Below are 16,399 nucleotides of genomic sequence, written 5' to 3' on the forward strand. Positions count from 1 at the left end.
ATAATTTCTCTGGAAAAGGTCATAATACTTCCAGCAGGTTGGAACTTAAACTGGAAAAAAAATGGAAATCCTAACAGGGCCTTCATTTTGTATTATTTGGGAAATATCCCTCTTTTTACTTGGTGACAATCCTCAAAAAGTTTACATGTGGCTGCTCATGAAGTTGGGTTCTTTCGAACAGATTTCAATATTAGCTTCTCATCTCGTTTCTCAATCTCCAAACCCATGTTCTTGAGGATGGAATTGTCTGCCAGTCCCTGCTGCTCCATCTGTGCAATAACCTCTTGGTTTCTTTCGTTTTGCTCAGTGAGATTTCGGATGGCATACACTGCCCACTGATTCACAACTATAGAAGAGAATTAAGGAATTTCTCATTTTACAGACAAAACAGAATGCTCATTTTATTTGTGGAATGAAACCCCCTCCCCCCAAGATTTCTAAAATGCAAGTTAGTAGAGAAAGATTCTTCAAAATTACGATCCTGACCCTGCGAACACTTGTACACGAGTAACATAGCTCATGAGGTCTTACTGACTTCAGTCAAGCCAACCAAGTTTTATCCTGAATTAAAAAAAAAAAAAAAAGCTATTAACTGACTAAAATAAATAAATAAATAAATAAATAAATAAATAAATAAAAGGGACACTCTTGGATCACCCCCTTCTTCCCTTGACACACAGATTCTGTAAAAACAATTTTAAAAAAGCCAAATCTAATTGAAAATCCTGGGAACATTTCTAACACAAAGCTAAAAAAAATTCCACTGCAGTTTTTGCAGCATTGTGCACTAAACAATCTAAAAAGGAAATTAACTATAAACAAGAAACAGTGAAGCTGATTGGCTATTTTCATTTACAAATTGAGAAAACTTTCAAAAAAGGAAACAAACATAAATAAAGAGTCAATTACACTTGTATTAAAATTGTTCAGGTAAATGATAAATGGTGGTGTTAGTAACATAGGAGACTTGTTTTTAAGAAACACAATGTTTTAGATGAAGTTATATAAGTTCAGTTCCTAATGCTTGGGTCTCTATCATAAAACCCACTGACACTCAGAGGACCACGAGGTAGTTCCTGCAGAGATGCTAATGTTTGAACAGGCACAAGTGACAACTCATTTGACTCTTAAGTGAGTCCCTTCCGGCTAGGATCGAGGCATGTCAGAGGAATTAAATTCCCAGCAATATCAATCTGGCATCTTCCAAGAGAACTAAAATATTCATTTTTATGAAATGTCAGATGTTAGTCCGAATTCTGTAGTTGAAAAGCTATGTTATGGTATCTTTTCCAAGACACCCATATGGGAGACAAACAATTCTGAATAATTTCATACAAGCTTCACATGTAGCAAGATGTGCCTGTAGCGCACTACTTATTTGCAACATGTACCTTCACATGCACATAATTTACTCATCTCCTTGAGCATAATAGAAGGATACACATAATTTACTCATCTCCTTGATGTCTTTTGGGCTAGACCACGTCTATGTACAGAGACATAACAGAGTTTCTATTGGCATTTGCCTGTGGCTGTAGGAGAGGAACTATCTGGCCTCGGGAGGGTAGGAACCCCAGCCAAAAACGTAAGATGAAAGGAATTATTAATTATTTCTGTTGTGATAGAACCTACGGCAGAGATACTCAGACCTCAGTGGTTCAGGAGCCAAATTAGCGATCACCCAAAAGAGTCACAGTAGTGTGAATTCATTGTTTCATTTACTATATTTTATATGAGAGAGAGAGTGTGTACTATATAATATATATTATTCTCATAGCAAAATGACTGACCAAGTATCATTATATCAACCACAATTGATTAACAACACAGTAAAAGCATCCTGATTGGTTAATAACTTAGATTGGTCAATAATTAAATCACAGTGTGTTTTAATATCATGTCCTGCAAAGAGCCACTTGTGGCTTCCGAGCCTCAGTCTGAGTATCACTGATCTAGAGTATCCAGCCCCAGTATGCTAGGCACTATACAAACATGCATTTTCTTATAATTCTCATTGTTTACTTTGTTTCCTCTGTTTTTTGTGCCCAATTGGTGTGTCTTGCCTTATTCTTAGAGTAAGCTATTCTGGACAGGCACTGTGTTTCTAATCTAAACTAAGGGGTTATGAGTAATTCATGATGTCAGAGGGTTTCCGGTAACAAGTGATGGCTCTGGACTCACAAGGTGGTGCCCAGCACAATGGGGCCCACTACTGGTTGGTCTTTAGGCACTAGCATAATAAACTTGATTAACAATAATAATAGCATGGGCTCTTCTCCCTACCTGTGTACCCAGCTAGATAGGGCAGACTAAAGAGGCAGCTAGACTGAAGTCACATAAATCAAATGATTCTAGACAAACACACTTATCAGGTGGTAGCTCATTTGTCACATATGATTGACTGTGTATAGCATCCCTAAAATTGGAGTAGGAGAAATCTCCAGCAAGGCTGTAGAATTATTCATCTTTTGGCAAGCGGCAATGATTGATACCCGTATTTTAATTAGTGTTGCATCAATAAAACTGCCCTTTACCTTTCAACAATGTATTATTATTATTATTATTACATTAATGCATTGTGAGAACAGAGACTGAAAAGTTCAACAAATGTCAGTTTTTAGGGCCTTTCCCTAAAAGAGTCAGAAGAAGATTCTTACCACCACCTTCCTCTTTCATTTTTGAGTTTCTGGCCAGTGGATGGATTTGTATGGGGCCAGAAAGAGATTGGGAAATCAAGACTGGGGGTGAAGCATAGGGGCAGGTAGGCGAAGAACCATAAAGGAGAACAAAGGTCTTGAAATGAGAATTCAATAATGAAGAATATCCACTGTTCCTCTCTTGTGAGCATGTCATTATTGCAGTTAAATGAATGTACAAACTATGATAGTTATATAAAGCTACATTAACTGGTCATCTCTCACTGTGAATTACCAAATTTTGCAGTTAGATGAGTATATAGAAGAAGTTTACCAAATACCAAGGAAACAAAACCAAATGTGAAGGAGAATCTCTGTCATCAGCACTAATGACAAGAGTGGACAAAATCGATTGGTGACGCATGCAAACTAACGAATGCTGTGGATGAGGGGGAGAATCAGGATCACAGTCCAGCAGTACTTCCCTACCCTATTTCAGGGCATTATCGAGGGCCAGAAGGAGAACCAGAGGGTAACATGATGATCCCCCAGTGTGAAGCAGGACATCACTCACATTGTCTCTGCCAATGGCATAGCAGCAGAATTTCACCCACTGTGTTCCATCAGAGATATGACTGAGTAGATCATTCATAGGGAGCAGATCCGTTGAGAAATGTGGTGAATTCTTTAAGTAGTAATGTTTCTGACCCAAACTCTAGTTTGTTTTGTTTTAAAAGATGAGATTTACTGTATTTTTAAACAATTAAAATTTGTATTAATCTTTGCATTGCCATTACAGGACATGAAGATGGTAATAAGATTAATTCCTTATCAGACTTCCTGAAAATGTGTGCTAACTCTAGAGCAAATGATCTATTCCTATTGCCCCCATGTCAAATTAATTCATGACAATGTAATTTCTAGTACATCTTCACTAAAAATTATCTGATGAAACCTATTATCATCACACGATTTGCCATTAGCGACCACTGTACTTAAAGCTGCAAAATGATTTCAATAATATTTTCACTTGCGCATAACTTTCTCCTTTCCATACACAGGTTTTCCATTGTACAATTCAGAGTCATGAATATGGATAACTCTCTTTGTTAGCATGCTGAGAAAGAGACCCCTGGATGGCTGTGTGCAAACCTAGACAGACTTAAGTGTCAGCAGAGATTAAAGTGAGTCCTCAGCTAATATGCACATTACCCTCTTGTTCCTCTCCAAAGATAGAGAGAAAATTAAACATATTCTAAAGTCTCTAATCCTTCCAACACTTTAAGCACTTTATTGTATACTCAGCTTTAGAAAGAGAGCTTCTGAGGTTTCCATAGTTACTACAAATAAGAGCATGAGCCTGTTTGTTGTGAAATGACATAAAAGAAAAAATGCAGCAAGCATGGTAGATCTGATTTGGCAGGGTTGTCTAGACTTTTCAACAGTACATTTTGAAGTGTCAAATTAATGAATGTTAGGCGAGAAACTGAAGATTACAGTATCTTTATCACACTGGAGCTTCTATATAAAGAAGGGAGAAATGGAAAGAGTAAATCCTTGTTCCTTTTGTGAGAATTTCACTTCTTAGCAAATTAAAATATACAAGGTATAATCAAGATATATCTAGTTTGCACATATTTATATAACTTCTCTGAACTGACGCTATTTAATTCACAGACCCCAATATTTATTTTGATTTATACAAATGCTCTAGACTTCCTCAACATAGCCAATACATTCATCCTAAATACAGCAGTTTAAGTAGCTGTTTAAGTTAACCCACTGCAAATCACCCTTGAATAATTTGCCAACCCACAATTCCAACTACCTGGGAAAAAAGATGAGCTTGCACTGTGCCATGAGATTTGTGCTATTTTGAATTAATATGATAAATGTGGGTGAAATCTTGACCCTACTGAATTCAAGGGGATTTTTGCCATTGACTCAGGAGCGGGACAAAATTTTACCCTGTGTTTTTATTTTACCCACTAAACTTCTGCTAGGGTATATTGTTAAATTCTTGTTATTAGTAGCAGTGTGGCATGGAAACAAATGCATTCACCACCTTTCTGATGAATTATTTCAATGTGTTTGGATGTGTCATCTTTTGTATATTAATTCCATTATATCACTGAAATTGGAAGCAGCTATATAATTTAAGTAATATGAACTACACAGTATGAACAGACACAGAAATGCCTGATCAGGAAACTACATAAAACATTTAAAGATTTATAATCCAAAATGTTTTCAATTCCCTTCATGACTTAACACAGTGGTTCTCAAGCAGGGGTACATGTACCCTGTACCCCTTGGGGTACACAGAGGTCTTTACAGGTGGTATATCAACTCATCTAGATATTTGCCTACTTTTAGAAAAGGCTACATAAAAAGCACTGGCAAAGTCAATAAAACTTTGAAAATTTCATAGAATGACTTGTTTTATATTGCTCTATATTCTATAAGCTGAAATGTAAGTACAATGTTTATATTCAAATTGATTTATTTTATAATTATATGTTAAAATTGAGAAAGGAAGCAACTGCTCAGTAATAGTGTGCTGTGACACTTTTGTATTTTTATGTCCGATTTTGTAAGCCAGTAGTTTTTAAATGAGGTGAAACTTGGGGGTACTCAAGACAAATCAGACTCCTCGAAGGGGTACAGTAGTCCGGAAAGGTCGAGAGCCACTGACTTAAAATATAAAAAGAAGCGCCAAGAAAATCAAAATATAAAGAACAAAAACTGTAAGCAGTTCAACTTCTTAAAGAACTTGTTTGAAACAGATCTATATGGCTAGAAACTAGAACAGTTTAAGCACAGTACTTACTAAACTGTTTCTGCCAAGTTGCAGCTCATAATCCAAGTCTCTAGGTGTTCTATGGCCAAGAATAAAATACAAAATGCCACATTAAAAGACTCGCTTCCGTTTACAGAAGTGATTGGACCACAAAGAAAAGAAATAAACACTTTTCCCCATAAGTCTTCTAGTTCTTTCAAGCATTTTGTATCACAGTCACTTGAAAGATAATTCTTTTTGCCACTATAGAGGTTTTCTAGTCAGCTACTGGCACAATTAGTCACAGTTTGGATCAACAGACTGTGATTGACCACATGTAGTAGACACTCAGACTTTTAGTCCTTCACTGTAAGCCAATTCTTTTACAAAGAACTACAAGTTATTTAATTCTTCCTATGAGTAGATTACAACAGTTTCACAAAACCCCAACTACCGTGTAAAGGTGGTAACAGTTCAATACAATGTTTTTTTTTCTTTATACAGTATATTTATTTTGGTTTGCCATTATTTTGTGTATTTTTAGCCATATGTGCATGACACTGTCCATTTGTTTTTTTAAAGCCCTCATGTTGTTACATATGTTTCTGATCCTACACATTACTGACATTACATCCTCAACATTAGATATTCTTAGGAATTAAAACTCATACAGATTAAAACTGCTCAGTATGCAAATATTGTGCCATACTAGAGTTATATATTAGCCCTGAAGAGTTTGGGCTACTGGTTTTTTAGAGATACCACAGAAGTGGTGATTAGCTGAGGAAATTAATTTATTACCTATTCTGAGTTTAACAGAAGAGAGCTAGTGGCAACCTGGAAAGAATGGTTTTTTACCTGGACTGTAACTCTTGTTCTTCAAGATGAGGATGCAAACATGTATTCCACTCAGGTGTGTGTGCACCCAGTATGCTGCAGCCAGAAAACTTTTCCACAGAAATACCTGTCAGTGTGGCGCATGTGCCCTGTGGCTCCTTGTGCTCCCCCCCAGCTCCTTTGCACTGGAGAATAGCCTCAGAGTCTGATGCAGAGGGGACAGAGTGTGGGTCATGGAATACACGGTTGCATCCACATCTTGAAGAACAGTAACAAGATAGGTAAGTAACCGTTCTTTCTTCAAGTGGATATAGATTTGTATTTCACTCAGGCGATTCACATGTATCATCATAAACAATGGGGCTTGGAGTCTTTTTAAACAGTGTCTGAAGTATGACCTGGCCAAAGTTTGCAGTCTCCCTTGAAGCTGTTGCGATGGCATAATGATGAATGAATGTATGTATGGAGTGCGAGGTCGCAGCCCTGCAAATGTCCAGGATAGGTACATCATTCAGAAAAGTTATGGACATTGCTTGAGCTCTTATTGAGCGGGCAGAGAGACATTGGAGAGAAGGTGTATTAGTCATTTTGTAAGCAGTGGTAATACAGAATGTGATCCATCCAGAGGTTATCTGGGCCAAGACTGCTTGGACCTTCACCCTAGCGGCATAAGAAACAAAAAGTTGACGGGACTGTCTAAATGACCTAACTCCGTCTACATAGAAGGCCAATCCCCTTCTTACATCCAAAGTATGTAAACACTTTCCTTCTGGATCATCAAGAGGTTTTGGAGAGAACACTGATAGGTATATTGTCTGTTTAGGGTGGAAGGCCAACACTAATTTAATTAAAAACTTTGGGTGAGGTCTCAAAGACACCTTGTCCTTAAAAAAAAAAAAAAAAAAAAAAAACCACCAAGAATATGGTGGGCCCGCTGTTAATGCTTGCAGCTCACCTACTTTCCTTGTAGATGTGATGGCAATAAGGAAGGCCATCTTCAAGGACAAATGTGTCCAGAAGCAAGTAGAGAAAGTTTCAAACAGGCATCTCATGAGAGCGGCTTACACTGTGTTAAGGTCCCATAGAGGATCTGATGCTTTTACAGGAGGACACAAGTGAGTAAATTCCCTTGAGAAACCTAGTAGCCATAGGATTGTAAAACACTGTTCTCCCCTGACCAGGTGAGTGAATGGCAGAAATCGCTGCCAGGTGAGTCTTCAGGGAGCTTAAGAAAAAGCCAGAAGACTTCAAATGTGGTAAGTATTCCATAATGTCCTGGATACTTGCCCTCATAGGCTGAATCACGCGAGCAGAAGACCAGAGTCTTTGCTAAATAGGTGGATTTAATTGATTGTTTCTTAGTGTTAAGTAAAATCTCTTGGACTGCTGCAGGCAGCTCATCTCTTCCTGATCTAGATTTGAGAAGCCATCGGTTGCAGGCTGTTGGGATCTGGATGTAGGATGTGCTCATATGAGACCAGGTCTGGAAGAGGAAACATAGGTTGTGGACGTTCCACTGAGAGGCTGCAAAGATCTGAATGTAAGCATTGTCTTGATCAAGTTGGGGGCGATTAGAATAATCTTGGTGTAATCCTACTTCAATTTGAGGATGACTTTCAAGATCAGTGGAATCTGAGTAAAGACATACAGTAGGCCTGGTCCCTGTTTCAACAGAAAGGCATCAGTCAATGAGCCAGGAATGAGGCCAGCTAGAGGCCAAAACTGATGGCATTTCTTGTGGTCTTTTGTACCATTCTTCTAAGCAATTCCTGATATGATGAGCCTGGGGCTCTTGAGTCCTCTGGGGAGGGTGAGAATGAATTGACCGAAGCCAAAATAGCCTCCTGAGATAGATCTTGTTTGCCCAATAATCTTGTTGGGCTGATTGTTAAGTAGGGAGAGCTTCTGGTTGCTCTTCCAGTAGAGGAGGCTCTGATGTGGACAGCTCCAGGACTTTCTCCTGGAACTGGACAGAAATCAAGATCTGAGGATCTAGGGGCCTCTAAAGGGTTCCCCATAAGCCAGTAGGGCATCAGAGGCCATAATGTTTCAGTCCATGCTAGCCTTTCCTTACTAAGTGACCGATATCCATTATGATCAGAGATATCCCTTTTGAGGTGGTCTGGTTGATTTACTGGACTTTTCTTGCCTTGATAGGGATGGAGATGAGTCTGACTTGTATCCAAAGGGGTTCTCTGAATAAGCAGTCAGCACAGGAGGCACCCAACCAGGCAAGGCTGCTGTCCAACTTACAGCGGAATGAAAGTAAGGTCAGAATAAGTGGTGGCACTGCAGTGGTACCACGTCTCAGTTCACACAAGGTCTAGCTGCTAAGTCTAGTTCCAAAGCAGGCTATGCAGGAGCATAGCCTGGCTTCAACACCCATGTCAGTGAAGGACCTGGTACCAGAGGCAAAGCGGAGGATGCAGTCAGTGCTGAATTTGAAGAATGTCTCAGCACCCAAGCACCAGATGGCATAGACAAAGCAGTCTTAGATTGTCTTTTAACTGATATTGATGCTGGTGTTGACAATATTCTGTCCCCGATGCCAAAGAAGTTGAAGGCCCGGGACAAGCCAGAGATAACAGCAGCTCCACTGACTCCTACATCAACAGTGAACAACAGACAGATAGATAGAGCAGGTCCTTCACTTCCTCATGTGCCTGTGTGGTGGTAGGTACTGAAATGGGTACCGCTGAAACAGTGTCCACTGGTACCACATTTGACAGTCTCTGCCATGACGGATCCAGAGTTGATGGTATGTTACCGAGAGTTTCTTGCTTCATTGCCAGGCAGACATGGGCTGATAGTCCAGCTCTACTTTGGGTACCTGATAAATCTAAGTGTTGCTCCAATCCACTCTCTGAGGTGGAAGACAAGCCACTCACTGAGCTCAAGTGGCTCCTATAAGTCTTACGGGTCCTTTTGCATGGAACCCCTGGAGAGGAAGACTGATCTCTCCTTCAAAAGGAATCCAAGTTCAAGAGCCTGTTTGAAGTCTATCATAGTAGTGGTTGACTGTGCATAGACAAAGCAATCTGGTGCCAGTGCAGAGGTAGACCCCATGGTGTGTTCCAGGAAGTTCTGCTCGAGGCACAGATCCCTAGAACCCTGAGTATGTTTCTTGAAGGAGTGGCAGATGCTACACCTCTCCTTGACTTGTCCTTCACCGAGACAGCAACCAATGTGTGTGGATCTCTGTAAGGAATAGAGTTCCCACACAAAGGGCATTGCTTGAAGCTCAGAGAACACTGCATGTCCAGATGCTCAGCAACACCTACTAATTACAGTAGCAAATAACCTAGAATAAAAACTGAAAACAATGAAGAAAACCAAAAGGGTACTAACTACTTACAAAATTAATTAACCTAATAGTTAACTAAACAGAAAAAAAAGTAAGGAAAACCACACGGAGTGGTGCAAGTGGTATGAAGGAACCGAGGGGGGTCAGGATGTTGCTGTCCTTATATAGTCTTAAGGGGGGCCATGAGGAGAGACACACAGAACATGGTTGCCGCTCCAACAGGTACTGCTGTGAAAAACGTTTCCAGCTCCAACATGCTGGTTGCACACATACTTGAGTGCTATACATATCTATGTTCATGTACATGTCTATCAATTAGATTTTAAGTGTTGTATCTTAAATTCTTGTAATGCACTTTGAACTCTCATCAGGCATAATTGTAAAAAACTTTGAAATAAATAAGGAAGGTCAAAAAATTTCAACTAGCGTTACTATTTATAACCTAGTACTGTAAGTACACATACCAAAACCATTCAATCTCTGCTCCCTGTAATCTGCATACAAAATTGACATGTATTAAAACCTAACTGGGAGTGATAAAAACCATACAATATAAACAAATTCAATACAGAGAAGAGACACAGCCAGATTATAAAATTACAGAAAACCTATTACTCACACACACAGTTCAAAGAGGAGGAACGTTACTTAGTCCTTATCCAGGAAAAAATCGTAATAAGCCCCAGCAGTTGCTTTACTTACCTGCAGAGACACTTGATAATTGATTCTACAACTATTAGAACTGAAAATACCAATATTTAGGTTGGCAAAAGTATCTCCCATCTACAGTGGAACAGACTGGTTTAAGAGCCAATGTGATGTAGGATGGGGGTGAGGGGGGAGAAGCAACCACTATACTAATATGCACTTCCAGTATGAACTGCAGGGGAATTTCTGCAGCAGAATGGTTACCCAGAGCTTGATCCCTGGTTCCTGCAGGAAAATTCCTGAGGGCCTAAAGGCAGGGACATTTCAGGGGATTCTGACAGGGATTCGTCCCTGATCGTACTACCAGAGGTGGGGTTTTTAACCCTGTGCAACAGGCAGGGAACCAAGACCTCTCCCAACTCTAAACTATTCTGAGAGCTTAGCAGGAGGTTAGGGCCATCCCTCTCCGAACTAGCTATTTTATGCAATCTCCCTACTGCTTGGCAGCAAAGCTTCCTGTGATCTACAGGGCTTCTGCAGCAGGCACTTATCCCTAGCATTCTGATCTCTACAGGACTGGAAAAGGGGTGACAAGCATACAGCCCTTTGAATGGACCCCATTTACAAACTTGTGCCCACAAAACATTTACTGATAAAACAAAGTTAGTCTGGGCTGTTCATCCTGTATGCCAATTTTTAGAAGAACACAGTTCATACTGACCAAGATTTTAAACAGTACCATTAATAGTTTATAAATGAAAAATGTCAGCTCTGCCTGATTTATAGCAGACCTATTTCACTGTTCCTACAACAGTTTCAATAATTTTAATCATTTCAGTAACAGAAAAGAGATGAGCTTAAATATTTTTCTACTTCCCATAACTCTACACATTTCTTCCTACACTCCTATCCCTAATTCACCCCTTAATTCACTTGGTCTCTTTCTCTTACTATTGAATTTACAGCTTTTTCATGTTACCCTATGCTTAGAACCTTTCCTAATCCCATGTAGCAAATGATCTCCACCTTCTGACCCATTTCTTCCTCTGACATTCCAATGTAGAGCTCCTCTCCAAGATATATGGCTTCTAATTTGGGTCCTATTTTTGTTATTACGTATGTCTAAATTAAAATGCAAGTTCTTCAAGGGAGGGATTTATCATAAATTGGTAGATCTGAAGACCAGAAGGGATCATTACGATTATTCCAATCTGACCGCCAGCATAACCCAGGCTATAGATGCTCACTCAGTAATTCCTGCATCAAATCTTCCTATGAGTTATTGGCTATCTTTTAGAAAGACGTCCAATCTTGATATAAAGACTTCAAATTATGGAGAATTCACTACGTCACTAGATAACTTGTTCCAGTGGTTAATTACTCTCACTGTTAAAAATGTGTGTCTTATTTTACTCCTAGGGAAAATCTGTGCCACTGACGTGCAGAAGAAAAATGCCTCCCCTCCCCACAGATTCTCTCTGCTTCCTTGCAGAAAATGGTTTCTGTGCTCACTCATTCCTCCCAGCAGCTCAGACACTCGGTTTGGGCAGCTGGGGGAGAGGGGTCTGGGGATGCCCCAGGGTGCCCAGAGACATTAGTCCCAGCTGGGCAGGAGGGGTGGGGGAGGAGGACAGAGATGGAGTTCCCCCTCCCCCTTCCCTGCACAGAGCTGCCAGGGCTCAGTCAGATTAACCCCACAAAACTTCCCCATAGCTGCAGGAAAGTCTGCATCGCAGGGGGAGGGAAGGATTTCATGGGAGTGGGTCTGGGTATGTGGGGGGAATAAGGCTCAGTGGGGTGGGAGGTCAGGTTGGATGCAAGGGGTTCTGGGTTGGGCGGATAGGGGAAGCAGCTGCCTGTACAGTGACTCCTCCCCCACCCACGCATCTGGAAACCATTTATTCATAAATATTTTAAAGATTCCTTTACCCATTTAAATGTAGGTAGTTGACAAGAGTTTATTTTGATCACTTCTCACGAAAGCTCATGCTCAAATAAATTGGTTAGTCTCTAAGGTGCCACAAGTACTCCTTTTCTTTTTGCGGAATACAGACTAACACGGCTGTTACTCTGAAACTTCAGGAATATTAATTCCTAAAATTTCAGATTGACCTTTGTTTATTTTAAAGCCTGACATAGGCCTATATTCCAAAGTCAATTGTTCTATTATGTTTAAGGAAGCTTCTAGATCCTGAAAAATAACAATTCATTGTCAGCATATAAAACTATTTTGTGTTCTAATCCAGAAAGTGTTTTGATGCTTTTACCAATGGACAAGTTCTCACATTTATTGCAAATGGCTCCACTGCCAAAGCAAATAATGGGCGGGGGGGGGAGGTGCGAGAACAACAGGCAATCCTGTCTCATACTCCTAGACAAATTAAAAAAAAAAAAGAGGCTTGATGACCATTAACCACAACTGATGCTCAAGGATGTGTATATAGGGCCAACGTGCCCCTGGACAACTGATTTCCAATCTGACTGAGATATTTCTACTCCAGTCAGTTGAAGGGTCTCTCAGAATCAAAAGAAAACAGCAGATGGGAAAAATTGCTAAAATTAACATCATAGATTAAATTCAGAGTTGTTCTGATATTATCAAATAGATGCCTGCCAGCAATGAATCCAGACTGGTCATGGGGAACATATTTGGGCAAAATTACACTCAATCTGGTGGCTAGCACCTCAGCATAAATTTTAGCATCCACACTAATTAAAGAAATAGGTCTGTATGATGTGCAATTGCTAAGATCTTTTCTTTCTATAAGAATGACCCTAATTTTTACCTTCTTCCATGAATCTGGAATCTCTTTCCCCTCCAGTATAAACAATTCAGTTAAAATAGGGACCAGAACTTGCTTTATTGCTCTATAATACTTCACAGAAAACCCATCAGCACCTGGAGCTTTATTTGATTTTAAATACTTAAGAATTATAACTTCAAATTCATTTGCAGCAATCTGCCTATCAAGAGCCGCAGTCTCAGATATCGACTTACAAGTTCAGGATTTGGATGTTCTGAAGCATACAAAGTATGGAAAAAGCAAGGTTTCAGAAATCTGTTTGATACCAGTTACTAAATCTCCCTCTTCATGTCTAATCATACAGATGGTTGATTTATCTTGCTTATTTTTAACTTTCTAGCTAAAAGCCTACCAGTTTTATTGCCCTTTTCATAATATAAGTGTTTGCTCAGCCTTTCCTGTTTGTAACAGGTTAATCTCATTTATTTTCTTATACACGCTTTCAGGTCCTGTAGATTTATAACTATCTTCCAAAACAAAGTTCTTTAGCCAAACTCTCTTCTTCAGGAGTGCTCATCTTTTTCAGGTATGATGCTTTCTTTATAAAGATTCCCCTCCTTACCACCTTTCCAGCATTGCAAAGAACATTTTTATTGATGCCTTCCTTATTTCCTTCTATATATTTCTGAAAATCTTCTTCCAGTTCTTTAATTCTAAGGGTGTGGGGGAGAGGGGAGAGTTGTCTCTTCAACTGCCAAGCCCTTTGTTTTTCCACTGAGTCTCAAACTTCTCATGTAATATATGCGGGGGCATGATCAGACCAAATTATAACTCCCAGATTAACAAAAAATAAATTTCTATAAACAAAAATCCTATCAATCCTGGAATAAGATCCATGAGTAGCAGAACAATATGTATAGTGCCGGACATCTAGATTCATCTTCTGCCAGACATCCACCAGAACAAATTTGCACTTGCTCCTCCCAAATCCCCTGTGTGTACATTTAATCAATCTAAAGTAGGATTAAGCATCTCGTTAAAATCCACCCCTATGAATAATGTGCCCTTCCCTAAAACTTCGTAAATCCCTAAAAAAACTGATCAAAAAGGGTGGTTGCCCTTGACTGGGAGCATATACTTTGACTAAGGTGAGATCCAGATCTTAGAAAAAACACATTGAATAGCATTGGGCTGACAACAGATTCCTGCAGGATCCCACTAGAAACCTGGCCACTGAGTAAGGATTCCTGATGTGCAATTACTTTTTGATATCTATCAGTTAACCAGTTTTTAATCCATTTAATATGTATTCTCATGTTCTCTCTCTTTATGCGAGTGAAAAGCACAAGGTTCAATCATCTAGCAGCATTACAAAGAATAAAAATAATTAAATGACCAATTTTAATATGGAATTTTTGTCCAGTCAAGTATTGTAGAGCTACTGGGCTACAGTAAACATTTAGGGATATCAGGCTATTTTTGTAACAATGTCCCATGCCAAAGCTTACAAAACTTTAAAAAATTAAGCCATAACCTCTAGTTTGTTTTACTTTTTCCTACACTCAAATCTGTAATACTAGCTTAAAACCATATATCTGACATTCGTTTTTGCTGCTAAGGCTGCCAATGTTTTTAAAATTATGACTTACATGTTTAATAGAAACCCATAATTTATGAGTAGCTATAAATCTTTTGGTTTTAGATGAGAAAAGTCACACTCTTGATCAATTTGTGTGTGTCTGAGCCTGTGTCGCGTGTGTATAAATACAGAAACATGTATACTTCAGTAGCTTTTCAAAGGCTGGCATGAAAATCTACCAATCCAGGCACAAAATCCACTCAACCCATACTTCATTTTCTATGATGAGTGATAATGAAAACAAGCATATTTTATATTCCTAAGTAGAACTGTACAAGACTGATTTTATACATCTTTCCATCTGTACATTTTTACACCTTTGGTGTGTTAAATATATAGTTCGCTAGGAGAGGATGCTACCACTTCTTTAGTATTATTACTCTCCTAGCCGGTAAACTTTTGGCACCAGATCTAATGGACGAGTTAACGTATACCTGAGATGTGTTCATATAACCTGTAACTTACTATTCATAAGCCTCCAGCAGGGGGCAAAGGAAGCTGACCTACGTTCAGGACAAAAAGCTCTCTTTTTTAGATCTTTAAAATATTCTTCCTTAGAGTGTGCAAGTCAGTAAAGTACCTAAACACATGCTTATCTTTTAGCATGTGCTTAAGTCTTATTTACTTCAAAGGGACATAAACATGTGCTTAAGTGCTTTAGTTGATTTAGAGTCTTTGAGTAACATTTGTGGCATATTTCCTCTCTCTGCTGTTATTTAGAATTTTCTAATGCGCTGTGACACACAAATAATGAAAACAACTGAAGTGATTGAAAATACTTTCAACACCGTCTTGAAACCAGGTGATGTCCATCAGTGTGAAGCAAAAATTTTGAAGCGAGCATCAGAGGAAAAAATATTTGGTGAAGTTTTTCCTCTTAGGTTTATGAAACATGGCTGCCATTAGTACAGATCAGGCCTGCTTCAAATCGTGTGTCAAGGGAATTTCATGACCATATAACCTAAAACATAAATCTCTATAGATTTTTTCAGTTCAATTTGTGTTTCGTTTTTGAGTGTTTTACACTATTTATTTTAAAAAATAAATGTAGCTGAATTTCAAACCAAATGTTTTAAAATGAAAAGTCAAAAAATTTCATTTTCAAATGACCTGCCTAACTTTATTTATACATTGCAAATAGTTTTGGTGCCCCTCAAAAAAGCATTTTTTGGTGTGAATTTACTATTCACTGGAAAAAAAATCCGACTCTTAATTGCAGTAATCAAGACAGAAGATGTCAAGGGCCTGTAAGAGAGCTTTAGTGATGGAGAAAGAAAGGATTTTGGAAATATTATGGAGAAAGAAGTAGCAAGATTTGAACATGGTCTAGATTTGTGGAGCAAGCGTCAGAAAAGAGTCAAAGATGGTCTCCAGTTTACTGGCTTAAGCAACAGGGAAAATGGCATTGTTGTCAATAGTGACAGAAAATAGGGTAAGGCTGGAAGGATCTGTGAGGAAAGATGAGGAGTTCAGCTTTGCCAATGTTAAGTCTGACATTTCTGGAGAGACATGCAAGAGGAGATGTCAAAAAGACAGGTTGAAATATGGAAGCTTTTTGCAGAAGGCATTCCATTCTTAAAACTATTTTTGGACCACTCCTTTAAAAAAGAATTTTTGGGTCTCAAATTTCTCATGCTTAGTCTCAGCCTAGAGGGTGGGGTTTTTTTGTTTTTTTTAAAAGAAGGCTGAAGGAAAATCAAGCAAGCTATTTGAGTAACAAGGCAGTGAAATATATTCTCTGTTTCATCTTTTGGTGATCTGTAGTAACTCAAAATCCACTCTCTTTCAGGAATTCAAGCTTGTCATAGATTT

The 16,399-nt window shown here is 38.9% G+C and overlaps 1 protein-coding gene across 5 annotated transcripts in view; it reads right to left on the minus strand.

Moving 5' to 3' along the window:
* Positions 1-16,399, minus strand: part of ATXN10 (ataxin 10) — a 157,556-nt gene that overhangs the window by 7,749 nt on the left and 133,408 nt on the right. For 4 of the 5 annotated variants that reach the window (XM_043536288.1, XM_043536251.1, XM_043536385.1 and 1 more), the window contains one exon: positions 211-346. The exons of the other annotated variant lie outside the window; for it this stretch is intronic. The gene's annotated coding sequence lies outside the window, so the exon portion shown is untranslated. Of the gene's footprint in view, positions 1-210; positions 347-16,399 lie in introns of those variants that run through there. 5 annotated transcript variants of the gene reach the window in all.

Source organism: Chelonia mydas, chromosome 1 (genome assembly GCF_015237465.2).
Source record: "Chelonia mydas isolate rCheMyd1 chromosome 1, rCheMyd1.pri.v2, whole genome shotgun sequence".
Taxonomy (NCBI): Eukaryota; Metazoa; Chordata; order Testudines; family Cheloniidae; genus Chelonia; species Chelonia mydas.